This window comes from Ovis canadensis, chromosome 1 (genome assembly GCF_042477335.2).
Source record: "Ovis canadensis isolate MfBH-ARS-UI-01 breed Bighorn chromosome 1, ARS-UI_OviCan_v2, whole genome shotgun sequence".
Taxonomy (NCBI): Eukaryota; Metazoa; Chordata; class Mammalia; order Artiodactyla; family Bovidae; genus Ovis; species Ovis canadensis.
In genome coordinates, this window is record NC_091245.1 from 100469639 (window position 1) to 100492309 (window position 22671).

Sequence of the window (22671 nt, forward strand, 5' to 3'; positions counted from 1 at the left end):
CTCTCTGTGTTTGCCTCTAATATATTGTTTCATAATTTCAGCCACTAAATACAATTGACTCATTGTTCTTTGTAAGGTATGCTTTCTTTTTCATTTGTAGCATGGATAATCGATTGTTAAAACATCATTTCCACAATGATGAAAAACTAATCTTATTACATGTTGTTGTTTAGTTGCTAAGTGGTGTCTGACTCTTTGGGACCCCATGAACTGTAGCAACTAGGCTTCTCTGTCCATGGGATTCACCAGGCAAGAATACTGGAGTGGGTTGCCATTTCCTTCTCTGATGTTCAATATTTTTCAAACAGCCAGATGACCGGAGACGTCAGCCTTTGCTGCTCTTCCTGCTGAATGTGAAAGTGTGAGGAAAGTTTTGGACTTCAACTAGACGACTAGAATAAGCCATAGCAGCAGGAACTTGAGAAACCCCTTTGCCTGGGACGACGCCAGTGAAGCGATGCTGCAAAAGGAGCACGCAGGTCAGGTGCATCAGAGCAGAGGGGAAGGCTCTTTGTTCCCAGGTAGGATTAAAGCATCGATCATTTCCAAGAGCCAAGCCCAGTGACCGCAGGGGCAGTGAAAAGGGCCACAGAGGTGTGGAGGTGCGGGTCTGCAGCTGGGTGGGACTTCGTCCACCCCACCCAAGCATCGGGTTGCCTGGGGCTCAGAGATGTCTAACTGCCCTGGCTCCTGCGGTTTCTGAGAAGTTGGCGAGTCAGCGTGGGTGACTGCTGCGCTCAGGCCCAAAGCTGTGTGTTCCTTGTGGGATCCTGAGGTCTAACTGCTTGGATGCTCACAGGGACCTCTCTCTGGAGAAAGCGAGGAACCCTAAACCAGGGCTTTTCAGGAACCTCAGTCTCCTTACCTGAGGGATCCTCTGTGCTCAGAGAGCTCTCTTTCTTTCAAAATTTGAGGGCAAGTTGTATCCAAACATGCTTTTCTTGGATGTCACTAGGTATACTTGACCATATGGTTTCTGTAGTGTAGTGGTTATCACGTTTGCCTAACACGCAAAAGGTCCCTGGTTCGAAACCAGGCAGAAACAGCTTCACTTTATCCCAAACTTTTTGATGTGCATTTTAAATATAAAAAAGCCTGCAAGAATCATAGGAGGAGTTCTGTGACTTCCTGAAAACCTACTCAGCACTACAAACTAGGCCTCCTTTGTCTGAGTCACTGTGGACACCAGGCCCAAGGAGGGCACAGAACAAGACCAACTTCGGGTCACCTTTCAGTTCAGTTCAGTCACTCAGTTGTGTCCGACTCTTTGTGACCTCATGGACTGCAGCACAACAGGCTTCCCTGTTCATCACCAAGTCCCAGAGTTTACTCAAACTCATGTCCATCGAGTTGGTGATGTCATCCAACCATCTCATCCTCTGTCGTTCCCTTCTCCTCCTGCCTTCAGTCTTTCCCAGCATCAGGGTCTTTTCCAATGAGTCAGTTCTTCACATCAGGTGGCCAAAGTATTGAAGTTTCAGCTTCAGCATCAATTCTTTCAATGAATATTCAGGACTGATTTCCTTTAGGATGGACTGGTTACATCTCCTTGCAGTCCAAGGGACTCTCAAGAGTCTTCTCCAACACCACAGTTCAAAAGCATTAATTCTTCAGTGCTCAGCTTTCTTTACAGTTCACCTCTCACATCCATACATGACTACTGGAAAAACCATAGCTTTGACCAGACAGACCTTTGTTGACAAAGTGATATCTCTGCTTTTCAATATGCTGTCTAGGTTGCTCATAGCTTTTCTTCCAAGGAGCAAGCGTCTTTTAATTTCATGGGTGCGGTTACCATCTGCAGTGATTTTGGAGCCCCCAAAATAGAGTGCTGCACTCAATATGCCAGCAAATTTGGAAAACTCAGCAGGGGCCACAGGACTGAAAAAGGTCAGTTTTCATTCGAATTTCTAAGAAAGGCAGTGCCAAAGAAGGTTCAGACTACCGTACAATTGCACTCATCTCACATGCTAGCAAAGTAATGCTCAAAATTCTCCAAGCCAGGCTTCAACAATACGTGAACTGTGAACTTCCAGATGTTCAAGCTGGTTTTAGAGGAACCAGAGATCAAATTTTCAACATCTGTTGGATCATCGAAAAAGCAAGAGAGTTCCAGAAAAACATCTACTTCTGTTTTATTGACTATGCCAAAGACTTTGTGTGGATCACAACAAATTGTTGGAAAATTCTTCAAGAGATAGGAATACGAGACCACCTGACCTTCCTCCTGAGAAATCTGTATGCAGGTCAAGAAGCAACAGTTAGAATCAGACATGGAAAAATGGACTGGTTGCTAACTGGGAAAGGAGTACGTCAAGGCTGTATATTGTCACCCTGCTCGTTTAACTTCTATGCAGACTGCATCATGCGAAATACCAGGCTGGATGAAGCACAAGCTGCACAGGATTACCAAGAGAAATGTCAATAACCTCAGATATGCAGATGACACCACCCTTATGGCAGAAAGTGAAGCAGAACTAAAGAGCCTCTTGATGAATGTGAAAGAGGAGAGTGAAAAAATTGGCTTAAAACTAAGGTCATGGCATCCAGTTTCATCACTTCATGGCAAATAGATGGGGAAACAATGGAAAAAGATCACCTTTACCATCCAGAAATCCCCTCAGTTCCTCTGGCATGTAAATCTCCTCTATACCCTGACATGTAGTATGGCTCTGGAAACCAAGAAGTTCATCCCTCTGAAGCATATTTGGTTTGCATGAGAACAAAATAAACCAAACCCAACTCTTCACCTGAGGCTGGAGCCAAATACACAAAGAACTCCTCTAACTGAGCTGTCAGGCACGAAAAGAGTCCATACACATGCCATTATCAGGAGAGGCACCTGAGCCACGTCAGAGGTCAGGAAGTAGACAGATCCACCCATCACCCCCTGAGAGCCAGTCTGTACCTTTTTCTGATACAGACAGCAGAAGTTCAGAAAGGGAGCTTGACCTTGGCTCTGCTGCACACAGTGCTCAAGCTAAGCCAGGATGGAATCTAGGGGCAAGAGCTGGGAGACTTGCACAGCTTTATTCAGCCCTGAGCCACTGGCAATCACCTCCTTTCCTGCTCTTGTCATCTGAACAAGTTAATTTTTACTTTTATAGTTTTTACCTGGAGACATTAAACCAGATGCTTTGCAAGATTCCCTTGTGGTCTGGTGGCTAGGATTTGGTGTTTTCACCACCCCAGACCATGTTAGACTTCCGGCCAGGGACATCTTTTTCTCTCTGGCATGTGTGTGTGCGCCTGGCATGTGTGTGTATGTGTGCTCAGTCTCTCTGGCATGTGTTGTGTGCGTGTGCTCAATCACTCAGGCAAGTCCGACTCTTTGGGACCCCATCAATTGTAACCTGCCAGGCTCCTCTGTCCATGGGATTTTCCAGGCAAAAATACTGGAGTGGGTTGCCATTTCCTTCTCCAAGGGATGCCCAAAGTGGGGGTACTGATACTGCTTCTACAATGAGAATTCCAGCGGATAACATCCAAGGGGATTTTGACTTTTCTTACTGAAATGTAGCTTCATTTCCTACTGAAATGAAGAAGAAAAAACAAAAAGTTTAGTTTTACTTTATCATAGAGATAAGTTAGTATGTACCTGGTGTGCTAGGTATAAGAAAGAAATCAAGCTGAAAATAAGAATTCTCAAATATTATTAACACTGTATTCTAATAATTGACATAAAATCACACAAAATGTTATAGAGAATATTCCTTGTATGTATCACACAGGTAGATAATTTTGGTCTAAAAACTATCTTGCTTTTCAAATACTGTAATAATATGGAAAACATTAGTAACAAAGTATTCTAGTTTGCACAGTCTTGGATTTATTTTCCCTTCAAATTCTAATAACACTGAACGGCCTAAGTTTTCTATACTGGTTTTACTTGTTTATCAAAAAATTTAAGGGACTTTGCTGGTGGTCCAGGAGCTAAGACTCCTTGCTCCCAATACAGGGAGCCTGGGTTCCATCCCCAATTGTGGAACTAGATCCTCCATACTGCAAGGAAGACCTAGTGCAGATAAATAATGCAAATAAAGGAATAAATTAAGAAAAATTTTAACTGGATAAACATTTAAGTTTATAAACTTAAAACTATGTGTTCCAAGAAATTAAATATACTATATAATATATGTTAAATGGAGATGTAGTATTACAATTCTAGAAATCATAGTCAATCCACTTAGACTTTGGGGTATCATTTACTGTATGATTCCAACATGCATTTCTCTATTATGTGTCAGCTCAACTTTTGATTTTAAGGTCTATGTTTATCTGAGTTCTTTGACTGATATTAAATTAATTAATGTGTGATCTTTGCCTTTATCATGTATAACCATGATAGAAATGAGAAACATTATTTTCCTATGATGCTGCCTTCTATGTTTATAGATTATAGAATGACCATATGTGAACGGGTTGAGAGGAGGCTCAGGTGCCTTTTATGGGAGATTGGTGACTCTTTCCATCAATGTCACTATAAGAATTGTGGAACACATGGCATGTCTGCTCCAGGAAGTGGGAAGCTGTTGCTGAATGTCTACTGTTTTCCTAAAATGCTTGTTTATGTAATTAAAAAAAATTGTTTTGGTTCTTAGTTTTCTGCCTACTAAATCTGAAGTCATCCATCTTCATTATGCTTCTCTCATCTCCATCACTGCTAGAACCCTAGGCCAAGATAAGCAGATTAGCTTGGGGAAAACTGCCAGGAACCATTTCTGCTCCTGCTGTACCGCCCCTTTGCAGTGCCTCCAGATGTGAGCTCCACAGGGCAGAGACCTTGAGCTGACTCACTATTCAGCATCTTTCTTCCTTTCCCCTGCCCATAGCAGGGCCTAGCATCTAATAAGTGACTGAGAACTGCTCAGTGATTAAAGGCAATCTAGTGTAATGTCCTGGAAAGGTGAAAAGGAGAAGAAATTAGGTAGATTGGAGAAGGCCTAGAGTATGAGGGACAGAGAATGACAGACAGACAAAGAAACACACTGAGAGAGTAGAAAGAATGTCTAGGAACTAGATTTACTGTGTGAAAGCCTGAGTGCTTATGAGATTCAACAGAAGAACTCAGGGAAGGTCAGCTAATAACTCTTGGTACCAGGTCTGCACAAGATGGATTGTCAGGTGCAGAATCCTATTGGTCCCAACAATTTGTCTCAAATAGGATAATTTTTGCAGAAACAGCCAAACACTGTCAAGGAATCATAAAGACACAGTTATTGGCATTCCAACACAGTCTTGAGTAAGAGGGCGGCCAGTCATTAAATGTGTGTATCCAGATGCCAAAAATGTATTCATAAAGAAAAAGGAAGAACAAATATCTGAGACCAGTGTTTTTTACCCCTGTCCTATCCATAACTGGAAGTTTAGTGTGAAGCAACTGGAAGTCATTCTGCATAGTCTTCTCAGACTCAAATAAGTAGATCACTACCAAAAATAATTACAATTATTGGAATGCTTTCTAAACATCTTGGAAGTTTAGCTGTTGAACATGTGCAGTAGGGTATATCTGGGTAATGTCCACTTAGACTTTGTTGTACCTCTGGCTTAACTGAATCAAGAGGGTACCTGTCCTCTTACTAGAGTATTATACAGATGTGTACAAAGTTTGTCATGATGGCAAGAATATGAAGAAAAAAGCTCTTTCATGGATTTGGAAAGATAGAAATACAAATTGGCACACCTACTATAAATCAACTTAAAAACAGATAAGATGCCTTCAGTTCAGTTCAGTTCAGTCACTCAGTCATGTCCAGCTCTTTGTGACCCCACAGACTGCAGCATGCCAGGCCTCCCTGTCCATCACCAACTCCCAGAGTTTATCCAAACTCATGTCCATTGAGTTGGTGATGCCATCCAACCATCTCATCCTCTGTCATTCCCTTTTCTTCCTGCCCTCAATCTTCCCCAGCATCAGGGTCTTTTCAAATGGGTCAGCTCTTCGCATCAGGTGGCCAAAGTATTGGAGTTTCAGCTTCAACATCAGTCCCTCCAATGAATACCCAGGACAGATCTCCTTTAGGATGGACTGGTTGGGTCTCCTTGCAGTCCAAGGGACTCTCAAGAGTTTTCTCCAACATCACAGTTCAAAAGCATCAGTTCTTTGGTGCTCAGCTTTCCTTACAGTCCAACTCTCACATCCACACACGACTACTAGAAAAACCATAGCCTTGACTAGATGGACCTTTGTTGGCAAAGTAATGTCTCTTCTTTTTAATGTGCTGTCTAGGCTGGTCATAACTTTTCTTCCAAGGAGTAAGCGTCTTTTTATTTCATGGCTGCAGTCACCATCTGCAGTGATTTTGGAGCCCCCCAAAATAAAGTCTGACACTGTTTCCACTGTTTCTCCATCTATTTACCAAGAAGTGATGGGACCAGTTGTCACGATCTTAGTTTTCTGACTGTTGAGTTTTCAGCCAACTTTTTCACTTTCTTCTTTCACTTTCATCAAGAGGCTCTTTAGTTCTTCTTCACTTTCTGCCATAAGGGTGGTGTCATCTGCTTATCTGAGGTTATTGATAGTTCTTCCAGCAATCTTGATTCCAGCTTGTACTTCATCCAGCCCAGCATTCCTCATGATGTACTCTGCATATAAGTTAAATAAGCAGGGTGATAATATGCAGCCTTGACGTACTCCTTTTCCTATTTGGAACCAGTCTGTTGTTCCATGTCCAGTTCTAACTGTTGGTTCCTGACCTGCATACAGATTTCTCAGGAGGCAGGTCAGGTGGTCTGGTATTACCATTTCTTTCAGAATTTTCCACAGTTTATTGTGATCCACACAGTCAAAGGCTTTGGCATAGTCAATAAAGCAGAAATAGATGCTTTTTCTGGAACTCTCTTGCTTTTTCGATGATCCAGCGGATGTTGGCAATTTGATCTCTGCTTCCTCTGCCTTTTCTAAAACTAGCTGGAACATCTGGAAGTTCACGGTTCACATATTGTTGAAGCCTGGCTTGGAGAATTTTGAGCATTACTTTGCTAGCATGTGAGATGAGTGCAATTGTGTGGTAGTTTGAGCATTCTTTGGCATTGCCTTTCTTTGGGATTGGAATGAAAACAGAGCTTTTCCAGTCCTGTGGCCACTGCTGAGTTTTCCAGATTTGCTGGCTGGCATATTGAATGCAACACTTTCACAGCATCATCTTTTAGGATTTGAAATAACTCAACTGGAATTCCATCACCTCCACTAGCTTTGTTCATAGTGATGCTTCCTAAGGCCCACTTGACTTCACATTCCAGGATGTCTGGCTCTAGGTGAGTGATGACACCAATGTGATTATCTGGGTTGTGAAGATCTTTTTTGTACATTTCTGTGTATTCTTGCCACCCCTTCTTAATATCTTCTGCTTCTGTTAGGTCCATACTATTTCTGTCCTTTACTGAGCCCATCTTTGCATGAAATGTTCCCTTGGTATCTCTCATCCTCTTGAAGATATCTCTAGTCTTTCCCTTTCTATTGTTTTCCTCTATTTCTTTGCACTGATCACTGAGGAAGGCTTTATCTCTCCTTGCTATTCTTTGGAACTCTGCATTCAAATGGGTATATAGTTCCTTTTCTCCTTTGCTTTTGGCTTCTCTTCTTTTCACCGCTATATGTAAGGCCTCCTCAAACAGTCATTTTGCTTTTTTGTATTTGGAGTGACAAAAATCAGATTTACCCTCGTGCTTGAAATTTCACCCTGCCTTTCTTGCCTGCCCCCACAGGAAAAAAAGGAAAACATATAATGTCAGTTTCTAGACACAGGAAAGAGGACAGCACAAAAGAGGACAGCTGAGAATCAGCTGAGAATGAGAAACAAGGTGAGTCCTGCCATTGGCCCACATGACTGCTTTAAGAGCATGTCCAGGTTGGGCATGAGAAGAGTAATCTGAGACCAGCTCTTTGGATTGTTGAGAGGAAGCTGAGTTTTGGTGGAGAGCAAGGCAGGTAGGGTTCAGAGAACAGAGGTTCAGTGATGGAGAGAAAAGGATATCCAGGGATACTAAACAGTCTCCCTGAGGTACTAAACAGAGTTATTCCAAGAGCTCACTTGTGGGGAATTACCTGAGACCAAGAAAAGAAATTTTGGTTCAGATCATGGAACAGTGCTTGGTGTTCACATGGGACAGGCAATTGTTCTCACTGCCATCAGCCAGACTAGACTATTTATATAACTCATGAGCCTTAGGGCAAGAACACAGCTCTAGAATAATCAGCCCTACACTGACCTTCTGAAAAAAATCATAAAGCAAGATCCAAAGAGATCAAACTGTTTACAAGTCACTTAACTGTATCCAATACAAAACTCAAAATAATTCATAGGAATATCAAAGTAGCTAGTATCCAGAAAGGAAAATTTGATAATGTCCAGCATCCAAACAACAACAACAAATGTCAGGCATGCAAAGAGGCAGAAAAATATGATGCAAAAGGAAGAATATAATCACTCAGTCAAAAGTGGCCAGAACTGACATGATGAAAAAATCAGCAGAGAGAACTTCAAACAGTTACCATGACTATGTTGCATATGTCCAAAGAGTTCATTAGAAATGCGGAACATACAAAAATGGCAAAAAGCAAACTTTAGAGATAAAAACAATAACATCTGCGAATCAACAACAATTAGACATTGCAAGAAAAAAAAATTAAGGAATACAAAGCCTTGAACCACTCAAACTATTCAAAATGAAATGGCAGTAATTTTTTTAACTGACCATATTAATAGCATCACTGAATGGTAGAGCAACTTATTTATTTATTTTTTTCAAGGATTATAAATCTATATAGTTTTATTAAGACAAAAAACTGACAGTGTTGATATGAAGTTTACCTTTAAACAAAAGTTTTCACAGAAAGCTAACACATGCCTAAAAACTGCAATGGAGTTCTAGAAGCAGATCAAGATGATGTCAACAACGGATGGATCTCATGACTCAAGACAGCGTTTTGGATTTTAGTTAATTCTTAGGATTAAAAAATTTGTTTTGTTTTAAAGTGAACCACTGCCCCAGTATGAAAATTTGTCTTCTCTGAGACCAGGGATTTTGAAATCATTCAGCTCTTGAACTTGTGCTGTCAGTGACTGCACCCTGCCACCAATGGTTTCAAAGTTCAAAAAACAGAGGCTCCAAGAGTTTTCCACCCTATGAACACCGGCCCTTGTCTTTCCCTACTCACTTACCTCCTATACCACTCTGCCTTTACCTAAATACTTCACCCGTGGCTTGGATGGAGAAGCTGATATTTGTAACTTCACAATAGGAAAAGAAAGGGCCTTCTTGTCAGTTTCATGAGTAGCACCTCTAAGACAGAATGATCTGCCTGTGTATACACTCCAATAAGACTTTTCCTCCTCAACCAGTTTCCATCCGCCAAACGGCAGCTTTGGTAGCTTCTTATTCCTTTGTTGGGAACAGCATTAAGCTCAGGAGGGAATACCTTGGCTTCTAAATTTCAGGCTTTCATAGCTTTTAAACAGTCTCTCACAGTCCTCATTTAGGTTGCCAATAACATTTTTTGAAAGGATACAATATTCTGGACACTGAACCCAATCATCATTAGTTGTTCATTTCTTTGTTTCACCATTTCCCCAAATTTTAACAAAAATGATCCTAACCCATTTCCCTTCTTTCCCACCCCACCCCACCCACCCCAAATAATACACCAGTAATAGCCAAAAACTACACACATGCTATGCTGTAAAAATGCAAAGTTAACCCTATCGGGAAGAAGGCTGTGTGGGTTGTGGAGATGCTCTTTGAAGATCTACAGTATCTCTTGCTCTCCCACATCCCTTTCTACATTTTGTCCTTCATAGAAGGCCCTTTGCTTTTTTTTTCAGCAAAGTTCAGAATGGGTTGCTTTGAAACACTGACCCTCCTTCCCCTTCCCCGGGAGGGGTGTGCAAACTCTACAGCATGGAGCGGCTTTGAAGCCCTGGGCTGCTGTAGGGCACAGAAACTATACTGGTTCTTCAAGGACATCTTCTCAAGCCACCTTCATGGTGTCAAGACAAGGAGAACTCCTTCTTTCCCCACTTGAAACCCAGTCAGATGTGACAGGGGCTGGTATTCAAGAAAGTTAATTCTTATCATCTTTTTTGTCATCATCCTCTGAGGTGTAAGAAAGCCACATCAGCCTTTCCTCATAGAAGGATATGACAACCTGTGGGCACTTGACATCAGCTTCCTTGGCAGGGAACAGATCAGCTTCATCAGAGTTCTTCCATTTCATTAGGAACATGAATTCTCCACTGGAGTCCGTAGCTCCAATAATCCGCTCTGGTTCCAAACCCCGGGCAAAGCCTCGTGGCTCTTCTGACTCTTTTTTCTTCTTCTTTGGTTTGCTCTCCTCCCCCTTATCTTCTGAATCAGAATCAGCTTTGCATTTGCCTCCCTCTGATTTATCTGTCTTGTGTGCTGTTTTCTGTGACTGCAGAAACTCAGCAATGAGGTCAGGGCAATCCAGGTTCTCTTCTGGTTCCCATGTGTTATCCTCATCTGAGAACCCCTTCTACTTTAGGAGATACTCCACTTTACCCTTTACCACTCAATGGTCTAGAACTTTTTCCACCATATATTTTTCTTCCTCTTCTTCTAGCACCTCCTCCACTTTCTTCTTATTTTGTTTTTTCCCCATAGTGCCCGCCAGCTTTCTGGTATAAAGGATGACGCTGCTCGAGTCTTGCAGTCACAACCCTCCCTACGCTGGTTCAAGCGCCCAGGCTGTCCTGCCCATCCTCTTCCCAATTTACTATGTTTCCTCTCCAGCCCAATCCCCCAGCCATCCACCCAACCCACGTAGCATTGTTGGTCTACTCAGGCCAAAGGGTGACCTGCAAATCAGTAGAGCAACTTTAAAAGGCCTAACATAAGAGAGTATTTGGAGTCTCAAAAAATACCAGGAGAAATTTTTTGAAGGAAAAAACTGAAGAAACCCAAGAGGACACACTCCAATCATAATGAAAATTATAAACCCACCCATCCAAGGAGACAAATGAACTGTGAGCACAAGGAACAGGAAGAAAACTGTGCCTAGTCAAAGAGTAATTAAACTGCTCCAATCCATTATAAAAGAAAAAAAGATGTCCAATGAGCCAGAAAGAAAATACATAGTACATTCAGAAAACAAAAGTAAAAATTATGTCAGATTTCTCATCAAAAACAATGGAAGTGAGAAGACAGTGAAGCAACATTTTTAAAGGACTGAGAGTGAAAAAGAGTGTAATCCTATGCCTACTGACCCCCTTCCCAAATCTCTTTGAAAATAGAAGTTGAATGATGACATTTATAGACATACCCATGCTTAAAGACTTCGTCACCAGAAAAGCCACACAGCAAGAGAAGTTAAAGGAGCCCTCCAAGGAGAAGGGAACTCACATGAACTGGAATTCCTGATGGACACAAAGGAAATGAAGGAAAAGAGACATGGTCTATGCATGGGAAACGTATGATTTTTTATCAATTAAATCTCTTTAAAAACATGGGGCAGGTTTTTTTTTTTTTTTAAGTAATAACCTTGGATGTGGGATTCAAAACATATGCCAAGTAAAATACAGGACAACATAAGCATAAGGGCAGGCAGGGGAGAAATATGAGGAAGTGTGCCATCCCTTGAAGGCAGGCTGTGCTAAGTTACAGATGTATGTATGCTGTAATGCCCAAAGCAGTTGCTGAAATAACAAAATATTTACACCCAATAAGTCAACAAAGGCAAGAAAAAGGAATTATATACAAACCATGTAAAGGCTATGACAGAGCAATTACTCTTCCAGGATTCTACCCTGTAGCCATGTGTGCAAGAATGATGACTGTCATAGGAAAAGCATAGAACCAAAGTAATTACAAAAGTATATGGAAACCCGTGGTGGATTCATGTCAATGTATGGCAAAACCAATGCAGTATTGTAAAGTAAAATAAAGTAAAAAAAAAAAAAAAAAAGTGTATGGAAAGGGATAAATAAAGGCTACTACAAACAGTGAAAGAAACTTCATTGGTGAAAGGAGTTTACAGGGTAAAGATAATAAGCCTGCTCTTTCCTGACTTCCAGGACTCCCACTGACCTGCTTTCCTCCAGAGACCCTTTCTGAGGATCAGTGACTATCTGGATATAGGCTCTCGTGTTTGTGTATACAAGACACAAGGGAAAGGACTGTAGTAGTGGAGCTTGGGAACGATGTACAGACTAGAAATTATCAATCATACATCACTTAAACTCCAAAAGGCTGAGACACGTCCCTGGGTGGGCTTGAACCACTAACCTTTCGGTTAACAGCCGAACGCGCTAACCGATTGCGCCACAGAGACTCGACACTAGCTCGTTTTTGGTCTCAATAGAGTGACTAACACTCACTCACTCACTCATCCCCGCAGAAAGCAAGCAAAGCTTCAAAGGTAGGCGAAGCCACCTGCCTTTCTCGGGAGAGCAGCTCGGTCTCCAAGCCTCGGGCCATCGGAGAGACGGAGTCCACTCAGTGTTCGTTCCCGTTGGAAAGCCGGGCGTCGGGCGATTGCAAAGGCAGAAGTGCAACCGAGCGCCCCTGCCACGCGTTACTCCACACCCGCCTCAGATGCCAGCGCCCGGACGCCAGGCCTGAGCCGAGGGGGGCCCGAGGGAAGCTGAACCCTCGGTGGACTCAGTGACGGCTCCGGGTTTGCTCCACCTTCATTCGGCCATCTGCACCTTTGGGCAGCGGTTTAGTAGGTGTGGTCCGTGTGGCTTAACAGGAAAGAGATCACATCCAAAGAGGAAACGTGAAAAGGAGCGAGAGCAAGCAAAGACATGGATGAAACCTGCCGGCAGACCTTCCAGGAAGTCTGTGAAGAGGCTCGGGCCAGATCCTCAGAAAGAAAAATTGCTTTTTTAAGTAGCAAATTGGGGAGGAAGAATCGGAGAAGAGCATGAAAGAGAGAAAAGCACGAACTTCTGTAAGTGTCCAGGAATAAAACAGTGTGGATTTATTTATGTCGAGGTAGTTACCCGAGGTCCTGTTGTCCACTGTGCTTGTATGGTGTATAGTGCTGTATCGTGGTGGCAGCAACCTCGGTTCATATCCAGGCTGTATCAAGTTAGTGTCTATAACCTCTTTCCATTTGCTTTTTTTTTTTTTTAATTGGCATATAGTTGATTTACAGTGTTGTTAGTTTCAGGTGTACAACAAAGTGATTCAGTTATACATACATTTTTTTCAGATTCTCTTTCTATATAGGTTTTTATTACAAAATATTTTATTTATTTACAAAATATTGAGTTTAGGTCCCTCCCTGTGCTAGAGGTCCTTATTGGTTATCTATCTGATACACAGTAGTGTATATATGTTAATCTGAAACTCCTAATTTATCCCTCTTTCTACTCTTTTCCCTTTGGTAACCAGCAGCTTGTTTTCTACATCTGAGGGTCTATTTCTGTTTTGTATATAATTTCATTTGTATCATTTTTGTTTTTCTGTTTTAGTTTCCACATATAACTGATATCGTATTTGTCCATCTTACTTCACTCAATATGAGAATCTCCAGGTCATCCACATTGCTTCAAATGGCATTATTTCATTCTTTTTTTTTTCCTTTATGGTTGAGTAATATTCATTTTGCTTTTAATTCCAGCACAAGTTATGCCACTTAGCAGTGGTTGGAGAGTAGTTTGCTGCTGGCCTTGCATTTGTATTCTGTGAGGAGTAAATCCCACAGCACACAAATGGGCTGGTCAAAGCAAAACCTAGGTCAACTTCTTGTCTCACTGTTGAGCAGAACATGTTCCAAAGTAGAAATATTGCCTCTCAAGTAGCTTTGTCTGTAGCTTGCACTAATGAAATGATATAGTCAATGACTTTTTTTCTGTAAAAGGTATTTCTAATATCAGTAGTTTTTTTTTTTTTACACTAAAGGAAAATGAGTTTTCAATGGGTTTACAATAAAATGCAAACTAGTCATCACAGTTTACAGCAGCTTGTCTCCGCCCACCATCCACTGATTTCTATGGAAACAGTAAATCATTGAACTATACTCCACACTGTGTAAAAAGCACACATCTTTAATTCATAGGCACAATTTGTGAACTTGGGCAAGTGTAATCACCACCCAGACGAAGTTATAGAAAACTGCTACCATCCTAGCAATGTCATTTGAGACCCTTTCCAGGCAATTCCTACACTGCTGCTGCTGCTAAGTCACTTCAGTCGTGTCCGACTCTGTGCGACCCCATAGACGGCAGCCCACCAGGCTCCCCCGTCCCTGGGATTCTCCAGGCAAGAACACTGGAGTGGGTTGCCATTTCCTTCTCCAATGCATGAAAGTGAAAAGTGAAAGTGAAGTCGGTCAGTTGTGTCCGACTCTTAGCAACCACATTGACTGTGGCCCACCAGGCTCCTCTGTCCATGGGATTTTCCAGGCAAGAGTGCTGGAGTGGGGTGCCATTGCCTTCTCCGAATTCCTACACAAGATCACTTAATTACTAATTCTGAAGTCTATTGCAATCATGTACTGTTGCTGGCTTTTGAAACTCAAATGAATGAATGTACATTTTTTGTTACTGATTTTTGTTTCATGAAACATTTTGTTCATTAAACATATTCATACTGTTATGTATATCACTTATTAATTTTGGTATTATTGGAGTAATTTTGGTGGGTTTTTTGGTGTTAATTGGTGTCCTTGATGAATATTCTTGGTGTTTTGATGAATATTCCATATCAATCTTTTTGTGTACTTCTGCATTCATGGATGTACTGCAGTTTTGGAGTCATGGAGTAGGTACAAGACTAACTTTATCAGAAATTGCCAACAGTCTTCTAGAATGATTTCAAACTGACTACTACAGATCCAATTGCTCCACAACTGTCAGCATTTGATGTATGAATTCTTTTAAATACAATCATGCTGCAGGATAATGATATCTCCATGTAGTATTAAGGTTTATTTCCCTGATGAATAAAAATGTCAAGAATATTTTCTTATAACTTTTGGTTATTAAAATATCCATCTTTGTGATCCAATAAGACCCTGGCTTAGGCTTCCCAGGAAAAGGAAATCAGGTCCTGTGGTCCATCACTGCAGTGCAGAAGAATCCTTCAAAGCATCCCTTGGAGACACCCAAGCTTGGGGAGTTCCCAGGAGCAGCTGCTTCAAATCCAATGATTGGCCCACCAAAAGCAGACTCACCCAACCTCTCAGGCCTTTGCCATTTCCACCCACTCTTCAGTAGAGTGAGGGTGGATTATATTTTTAAAATATTCTCTTTCAATCCATTCGTTCACATTCATTTCCCTGAGTAATTTGAGTTTCCAATTCATCTCACTACCACAAAGGGAAGACTGTTATTGTTGACATAAGCAGAAAGTATGTGTAAAAATCAATACCAGAATATCAATAGGATGGTGATCCAGGGAAATGTCCTGACTCTCCAGCTGCTGCTGTTTGGAATCCCTGTGGTCTCCATCTGGTAGTGGGCACATTTCCCTTTTCCCTTGGACACTCACTCAGAAGACCTGTTAGGATAAATGTTATGTCCACTGTAGGGCAAGAGGTGAGTGAAGAAGAGGGGGTGGTGGATGGGGGTGGGAGTGTGGACCAAGCTTGCAGAGGGAGCAGTAGATGAGACAGCACAGTCGCTGTGGGTGTGTGTGGCTCTGGAAGAGTTGATGAAAGGCAGTCAGTCTGGTGGGTGAGAGAGTGTGCTTTGCCTGTGTGGGGAGGGGCAGGAGAATTGGGAGACTTCTGCTAGAATTACTTTGCAGAGAGTGATTTGGTAAGGGTAGAAGGGCAAAGGGTGACCCTGAGTGAAAGACGATGGCCCTCGGGGTACGTGCTTATAGTTAGCTGGCAGCAGAGATACCTGATCTTGAAGGGGCTTTATCCAGGGCAAAAACTTGTCCATTGCTTTCACATGGTGCTCAACTAACTCAGTGATTTCCTTACTAGTGGGAAACTCAACTTCAGAATTTCTGCTTGATAATCCCTAGACAGTAAAATGTGTATATTCATTTAGGTGAGTTTGAAGAAAGGACAAACTTAATCTGTGGGGTGGCCATCAGAATAGCTTAGAGTAGCAGGGGATGGATAGGCATTACTTGGAAAATGTATCAAAGGGCTTCATCATATATCAAAGTGTATCTTCCATACTTCGTTGATAAAAATTTTTCTGCATTTTGATCCTGGTGGTGATTTCACACCAAATAGCTGTTCATTAATGATTTGTGCATTTTGTTCTGTGATCACACATCTTAATAATTTCCTTTTTGGATAGAATTGGTGGTCACATTTCGGAGAACCCAATGTAGACCGTTACGGGGTTTAAGAAAAGAAAAAAACAAGGAGATGCCAGGTGTAACCTAATGCCGTGACTCGGATTCGAACCGAGGTTGCTGCGGCCACAACGCAGAGTACTAACCACTATACGATCACGGCGCACCACAACCCAAGCGTTGACAGTTGTCCTTAATCTATGTCATTTGACATAAAATGATTCCAATCACTGCACTACTTTATTCTTGGAAACTTTACTCGGGTGTTCGTATTCTCTCTTTCACTGGCTTCCGTCTTCTTCCTCTCAATTCTGATACATGACGAGAAAACAAAACAAAATAAAAAATCAATTCTCATCTCCCCAGATGTGGCACATGCCGTCTGGGAAGTCTGACTGTCCTCGTCCCCACCTCGCCGGCTTCTTTCCCGGCTCTTCACGTTTGTTCCTTGGACCACCCTCCCCACCCGCTGGTTCCAGCTCTCGCCTCACCGACCGCGGCCGAGCGGAGGGAGGGCAGCGCCAGCGGCTCAGACGGTCTGGTGAAGGCAGAGCAAAGAACAGAAGAAATACTGGAGCCCAAGCGAGTGTTCAGCTTCCTTAGACCCATACGTATTCTCTCGGCTCAGGCCGGGGGCGTTTCAGGGGCGCTGTTTCTGCGAGGGGAGGGGAGCAAGGGGCAGCTGGGGCATTCGGCACCCAAGGGGATGAAAAGAAGGCCATTTGTATTGAGCTTTGAGGCGTGATTGTTTAGTGCCTTTGCCTGTTAACCAGAAAGTTGGTGGTTCTAAGCCTACCCAAGGATAACTTTCTCCTTGTACCTTTTAAGTAAGTACTCCAAGGCTTTGTGGTTCTTTCTACTCTGCTCTTCCTTTCCAAAAAATGCCTCCTTCACTACCCTTCTGTCCCTCCTTTCTGGACCTAAACCAAGAGCATGTTGCCTGGTCGGGGTCACTGGGAGTCCAGAATATCCTGAAAGAGTGCAACTAGCAACTTTATCTCTTCATGTTTCTCCTTTTCGGTTCACGTTATAAACCCTACAATCTTCTGTTCTTTAAAAAAAAAATCTGTCCCATATTTCTAAGAGATTTAAATTTAAAATCTTCTATTTTTCCTTCATCCCTTTGTGTAAATCCAGATTTCCAGCTGGTGTCAGTGTTGTACTTCCTGGAGGACTCCTTTAACATTTCTTGTAATGTAGCTGATGAAGTCTTTAAGCGTTTTCATGTCTCAATTCAATTCAGTCTCTGTCTTCTCCGGTTCTTTGCAACCCCATGGATTGCAGCATGCCAGGCTTCCTTGTCCATCCCCAACTCCTGGAGTTTGCTCAAACTCATGTCCATCGATCCTACCATGTCATGACATCCTACCATGTCATCCTCTGTCGTCCCCTTCTCCTTCTGCCTTCAGTCTTTCCCAGCATCAGCGTCTTTTCCGATGAGTCAGTTCTTCCCATCAGGTGGCCAAAGTATTGAAGCTTCAGCTTCAGCATCAGTTCTTCCAAAGACTATTCAGGACTATTTCCTTTAGGATGGACTGGTTTGATTTCCTTGCAGTCCAAGGGACTCTCAAGAGTCTTCTCCAACACCACAGTTCAAAAGCATCAATTCTTCAGCACTCAGTTTTCTTTATAGTCCAACTCTCACATCCATACATGACTACTGGAAAAACCATAGCTTTGACTAGATGGAGCTTTGTTGGGAAATTAGTGTCTCCACTTTTTCATATGCTGTCTAAGTTTGTCATAGCTTTTCTTCCAAGCAGCATGTGCTTAATTTCATGGCTACAGTCACCATCTGCAGTGATTTTGAAACATAAAAAAATACAGTCTGTCACTGTTTAGATTGTTTCCCATCTATCTGCCATGAAGTGATGGGACAAGATGCCATGATCTTAGTTTTTTGAATGTTGAGTTGTAAGCCAGCTTTTTCACTCTCCTCTTTCACTTTCATCAAGATGCTCTTTAGTTTCTCTTCACTTTCTGCCATAAGGGTAGTGTCATCTACATATCTGAGGTTATTGATATTTCTCCCTGTAGTCTCGATTCCAGCTTGTGCTTCATCCAGCCTGGCATTTCACATGATATACTCTGCATAGAAGTTAAATAAGCAGGGTGACAATATACAGCCTTGATGTACTCCTTTCCCAGTTTGGAACCAGCCTATTGTTCCATGTCCAGTTCTAACAGTTGCTTCTTGACCTGCATAAAGGTTTCTCAGGAGACAGGTAAGGTGGTATGGTAGTCCCATCTCTTTATGAATTTTCCACAGTTTGTTGTGATCCACACAGTCAAAGGCTTCCTTTGACTAAAGTCTTAGTCAATGAAGCAGAAGTAGATGCTTTTTCTGGAATCCTCTTGCTTTTTTTATGATCCAAAAGATGTTGGCAATTTGATCTCTGCTTCCTCTGCCCTTTCTAAATCCAGCTTGAACATCTGGAAGTTCTTGGTTCACATACTATTGAAGCCTAGCTTGGAGAATTTTGAGCATTACTTTGTTAGCAAGAGAAATTAGTGCAGTTGTGCAGTGGTTTGAGCATTCTTTGGCATTGCCTTTCTTTGGGACTGGAATGAAAATTGACCTTTTCCAGTCCTGTGGCCACTGCTGAGTTTTCCAGATTTGCTGGCATATTGAGTGCAGCACTTTCACAGCATCATCTTTTAGGATTTGAAATAGCTCAGCTGGAATTCCATCACCTCCACTAACTTTGTTTGTAGTGATGCTTCCTAAGGTCTACCTGACCTTGCACTCCAGGATGTCTGGCTCCAGGTGAGTCATCACACCGTCATGGCTATTGGGTCATTAAGATCTTTGTTGTGTAGTTTTTCCATGCATTCTTGCCACCACTTTACTGTTTTTATTGTGCCCATATTTGCATGAAATATTCCTTTGGTATCTCTAATTTTCTTGAGATCTCTAGTCTTTCCCATTCTATTGTTTTCCTCTCTTTCTTTGCATTAATCACTGAGGAAGGCTTTCTTATCTCTCCTTGGTATTCTTTGAAATCTCACCTCCAACAGCCAGCCCCAGGTCAAGTGCCCTGAGGTCCAGACTCAGTGACATTTAGGAATTCAGTGCAGAAACTCTTCTGCATTGGATCTTGATGCAAAATACAATTCTGATCTGAGTAGGAAGAGGAAGTCTCCTGTGAGTACCGATGCAGAAAGAGTTTTCCCTGACCGGGAGTTGAACTCAGGCCGCAGAGTGGTGGACATCGAATCCTAGCCACTAGACCACCAGGGAGCTGTACACAAAAGATAACTTAGTGCCTCCAAGTGAAAATTGACAGTGTAAAAGATGAAACCAGAGATGCAGAGAACAGGAAATTGCCCAGCAGACCCCAGCTGTGTGCAGCTGTGCAAGGCTCCCAGCCCTTGACCGGCTGCTCGTCGCCCTTCAAATCCCCTTTCCTGGAGGATGCTTCTGTTTCTGAGACCAGGTCACAAAGTATCTACTGAGTCCCTCCTGGTCTAGTTCTAGGGCTGTGTGCTGTCTTGCTGCTCTCTTTGTGAACCTCAGTTTTCCATCGAGTCAGGCGCTGACTTGGCTTTCAACGGGTGATAAGCGGATCTGTCTACCTCCAGATCTCTGACCTGGCCTCTGGGCCTCTGATGACCGCACGGGTACCAGTTCATGGAGCCTTAAATTCTTCATTTCCGTGACTTTGGCTGGAGCCCACGGTGAGACCTGGGTGCGGTCTATTTTCTTCTACCAGGAAAATAAGACTGCTCCTCAAGTGTGCTGAGGGGGAAAAAGCAAGTGAGCTTCACGGGAATGAGCGTCTTGGTTTTCAGTGACAATCTGTAAACATGTGAAAGATCCAGGAGCCCGACAGGGAGCCGGAGGGGTCTCCGGAAGTAAAGGTGACCCGAAGTCAGCCTTGTCCTTCCCCCCCTGGGATGAACTGGGCCTGGACTCTGCAGAGACTCGGAGCAGAGAAAGAGGGCTGCTTTCTTGTGCTGAGTAGACTTTCAGGTGGTCACCAACTCCTTCTACAGCTGCGTCAGCTGCCTCACCCCGTGCCTTTTGCGCCTTTTCGTTTTGCTGATGAGAATGCAAATCTCAGAGGAAAAAAAGCGATCTGCTTCCGCCTGGTTTCAAACCAGGGACCTTTCACGCGCGAGGCGAACATGATAACCACTACGCTAAGGAGAGGGGACACTCGCTGCTGCTAACCACTGTATCCAGGAAAACCCAAGGTTCTGCAGCCACTATCCAAGCCACCAATTTTTAACACTCATGCAGAAACCTTGGAGCCCCAAGCTCTCTCAGGCATGGAGAAGGCGGCTCCCGAGGGCCCTGCTTTAGGGTTCCTCCTCTCCCCTGAAGTGAGGCCCCTCGGGCCCCCTCAGACTGCCTTCGGGGTCCCGCACCCAAGGCAGAGTCCTCATACCCTCAGCTACGCGCCCGAGAGCAGAGGTCGCCCCCGCCGACTCCCCAGCTCCTGGAAGCCGCAGGAGGCGAGGGTTGGGTCCGAAGCCCAGGAGACCTTGAAGCCCAGCAGTGTGGACGCCACCCCTCCCGGGCTGCGGACCTCAATGGCCTTTTCATGGCGCCGGCCGTCAGCGCTCTGGGCTCTCAAGTATGATCAACGCTTCCAATCCACTCAGAACCACACCCCGCTCCCCGCTACTCCTTTACACCTGACTCCTGTGCTCTTTCTCTGCAGCACTTCTCCGGCGTCCTCTTGGCAAAAGGGAGTCTCTTTGGTGTTCTCTAAAATTTCACCCCGCCGTCCCTGGGTGGGATCGAACCACCAGCCTTCCGGTTAACAGCCGAACGCGCTAACCGATTGCGCCACAGAGACAATGACGCAAACTGTTGTTTGCCTCTGCATGGAGTAGACACTTCCCTGGTGGTTCGACGGTAAAGCGTCTGCCCGCAATGCTGCAGACCTGGGCTTGATTCCTGAGTCAGGAAGATCCCCTGGAGAAGGAATGGCAGTACTCTTGCCTGGAAAATCCCATGGACAGAGGAGCCTGGTAGGCTACCGTCCACAGGGTTGCAAAGAGTTGGGCACGACTGAGCGACCTTATTTACTTACTTACTCATTCACAGGGTAAGACCTTTACCCCAGGGAAAGGGTGCCACGTCCTTCCCCCTACCCGCCACCGATGCCAGCGCCCTCAGAGATACCGGGATCCAGGGCATGGACCCTCTGGGCCTGAACCGAATGAGATCCAAGGATAGCATTGGCACCCGGTGGGCGCCAATGATGGCTCTTGCTGTATCCTCGCCTACACTCAGTGAATGAGAGTTTGCCCACCCTGGCAAAGGCCTCCGGGGCCGAGGTTTTGCTTAGGTTTCCTGTGTCCACCAGGTGATTTCCACCAGTGCAGAGGTCCGGTGATGGTCGCCCTGTGTCTGCACCCCTGGGACAGGGTTTGGCACTCACCAGGACACTCTAACACTTGGATGGCTACATTGTCGTCTTTAGCCCTTTGTCCCATGAAGACCCCTGAGGACACATGGAAAAGTTTTCAAAGTGAACAGTTCTTTTTAAAAAGCCTTTATTACCAGCATCCCATGGGGCCGGCCATGGAAAAGCTTATTGGACACCTCCTATCAGATGGAGTTTGGATAGCCCAGCTGGGTAGACTGCATTCTGTGGGGTCCACCTGGGAATGGGAAGGGGTGGGAATTGAAAACCAAGCAGGGAAGGTGGGTTTGGGAGGAGGGCAAGGAGACCTCCCAGGAGGCTTGGGAGAGAGGAGCATTGCCTTAGTTCCCATAACAGAGTGGGGAAGGAGGCAAAGAGCTCTCCCCAAAAGGAAAGCAGGAGGCAAGGGAGGTGGGGAAGTAGGGGAGAAGAGAGGGGAAGGGGAGGGAGAGGAGAATCAAAGAATTTGTTCTTCCACCCATCCCTCCTCCCTCTCTTGCCCTCTCTCTCCTACTTGCTCTTCTTTCCATCTCTACAACTGAGAAATCCTGACACAAACACATCTGAGAAGAAAGACCCAACTAATCTGTGCTCAGAAGCATAAACTCTTGGTTGTAAGAATCGTTCTGCCCATGTGTGGTCTTAGACAAATAAAGAAACTTCTTGTACCTCTCTTCTTTCTTCTGTAAAGTGAAAGCAATAAGACCATTCGTCTTCATTCTGTTGTCAGATGTACCTGGATTTAGAAACTATTGTATCAAGAATGTTATAGGCAGTGAAATAATATTGTTGTCATTATTCTCTGAATCTTTTGACAACCCCACCCTTATTTATTTCATGTTAAATTATCTTGTTGCTTCTAGAAATTTCTGTAAACAGAATCAAGACACTGGCTGCTGTGACTACTCTTCTTCACCAATTCTCTGATTGCAGGTCTGGAACCAATATATGGGCTGGAGGAAATGGGAAGAACACACATCTCCACCCAACACAATCTGACCTCACCTGATTCCCTCCTTGCCCCTTGTCAGAGCACGGTTTTCCAGGCATCCTGGCTATTCTGTGATCTCTC

At 43.7% G+C, this 22671-nt stretch overlaps 4 non-coding genes and 1 pseudogene across 4 annotated transcripts; 1 reads left to right on the plus strand and 4 right to left on the minus strand.

Moving 5' to 3' along the window:
* The first annotated feature begins 972 nt into the window (after positions 1–972).
* TRNAV-AAC (transfer RNA valine (anticodon AAC)) lies at positions 973–1045 on the plus strand. Its single transcript has one exon. It is a non-coding gene; the product is annotated as a tRNA-Val (tRNA).
* Positions 1046–10034: 8989 nt separating this feature from the next.
* On the minus strand, positions 10035–10635 carry LOC138429568 (chromobox protein homolog 1 pseudogene; annotated as a pseudogene).
* A 1580-nt stretch (positions 10636–12215) lies between these two features.
* Positions 12216–12289, minus strand: TRNAN-GUU (transfer RNA asparagine (anticodon GUU)). The gene has a single exon. It is a non-coding gene; the product is annotated as a tRNA-Asn (tRNA).
* Positions 12290–16312: 4023 nt separating this feature from the next.
* On the minus strand, positions 16313–16384 carry TRNAH-GUG (transfer RNA histidin (anticodon GUG)). Its single transcript has one exon. It is a non-coding gene; the product is annotated as a tRNA-His (tRNA).
* Positions 16385–20952: 4568 nt separating this feature from the next.
* TRNAN-GUU (transfer RNA asparagine (anticodon GUU)) lies at positions 20953–21026 on the minus strand. The gene has a single exon. It is a non-coding gene; the product is annotated as a tRNA-Asn (tRNA).
* Between the last annotated feature and the right edge of the window lie 1645 nt (positions 21027–22671).